The sequence below is a fragment of the Lampetra fluviatilis genome, chromosome 13 (assembly GCF_964198595.1).
Source record: "Lampetra fluviatilis chromosome 13, kcLamFluv1.1, whole genome shotgun sequence".
NCBI lineage: Eukaryota > Metazoa > Chordata > Hyperoartia > Petromyzontiformes > Petromyzontidae > Lampetra > Lampetra fluviatilis.
Genome location: NC_136287.1, coordinates 13,441,364 through 13,443,054, shown reverse-complemented (window position 1 = coordinate 13,443,054; position 1,691 = coordinate 13,441,364).

Here is a 1,691-nt window from a genome sequence, read left to right as displayed (position 1 = left end):
GTTGGTTACGTACGGTGCGAAAGAAGTTCAGCATACACACACGCACATGGGAGTGGTTACATCCATTGGCGCGTGCCGTGCAGTGGAGCTGGCAGGCCGGGTGAGGACACATCTCGCCACCCTTGCCCCCCCCCCATCCCCCCATCCCCCCATCCACACCCTCCACACCCCCCCGCTGTCCCAGGCAACGCTGCTGTGCTTGATTCCCTGTTGTGTTCGGAGAGTGAGCTGCAGAAGGTTGTCACGGCTTTTTATCAGTGTTCATTAAATGGCTTTCATATTTTTTTTTCTGTAGCCAAAGCTGCCGTAGTAGTTCAATAAAAGTCAAAACCATCGCAACTTTAATTTCACGGGGCCTTTCTTGATTTCTCTGCTTTATTTGCCGCGCAATCACAAACATTCCCGTGTCTTGCCCTCTTTGTTTATTAAATCAAATAATTACAGGGCAACTTCGCATATCCGACCGTCGCATATCCGCCCTTCGCCAATTGCCAGCACGCACCCGCCCGCAGCACGCCCACGTGTCTGACCTTCCACGCACAGTGGGATATGCGGGGTCGTGAACACTTTTCTGAGCTGGCGTCTGGCCACAGCGAGAGGGATTTCCGCGCACCTTCGCCCCCCCCCCCTGCGACAGAGGAGACGCGACGCCATGGGGCACACCACTCCACGTTGTCCCTTGGACATACTGGCCCCAGCCACGGGGAACGTGGAATTTCCAGCACTTTTGAACGGAGACAATGAGCGCTTATTGACGCTCGAGCGACATAGTCGGCCAATGGCCAATCCACTGCTGGATTAAGGCCTCCTCAAGCCGTCGTCTCTCGCCATCCCTGCGAGGTGAGAACCCGCCTCGCGCCTGCACACGAGTTGATGTCATCGCTCCGTCGCCTCGGATGAAGAACCTCGATCGCGTTCCATTCCTTGACTGCCTCCGCCATGTCAGTGTGAGCCCAGGTCAGGTGGAGGTGTGACCCCATGACAAGTGTAGGTGTGATGCCAGGACAGGTGAAGATTCAAGTGAGGCCAGGGTAGGTGGAAGTGTGAGATGCCAGAGCAGGTGGGTGTAAGTGATGTCAGGGCAGGTAACTGATAATAAAATATAAAAAATTATGATTGATGGAAAAAATATTTCCTAATTATTGACATGAATAACATCGAACCTCTCAGGCACGTGTGACCTGTGCCCACCGCGTCTCCATCTCTCCGAGAACGCGGGGGGGGGGGGGGGCTGCTCATCACTTAAATGAATGTCAACCAAATGTGATGGCGGGACTTGTCTCCTCGTTTCTGCTCCGTGATCCTCAATCGTCCGATGACTGTGGACACAACTCGCTCTCTCTGTCACTCTCACCGGTCACCGCACATACACCGACTCCTCGGGGAGTTGACGCCTTCAAACAAAAACCGAAAGCGTTACATCTGACGCCGTGACGTCGACGCGCGTGCACCCCCCCCACCCCCCGGCCAAAGCGCGGTGCCCGGGGCAGTCGCCCCCCATTCGCCATGCACCCGAGAGACGGCTCCAGTCGTATCGATAGGTCTTGTGATTGAACCTTATCATCCACGATTCTCGCAGTCTCGTCGTCTCGGGGATTTGCTACTCGTATCACTCGTCAGACTTCGCCAGCAGGATACAGACAGGGAATGGAGAATGCGTAACACACAAGAAATCACTCCAGCACTCGGGA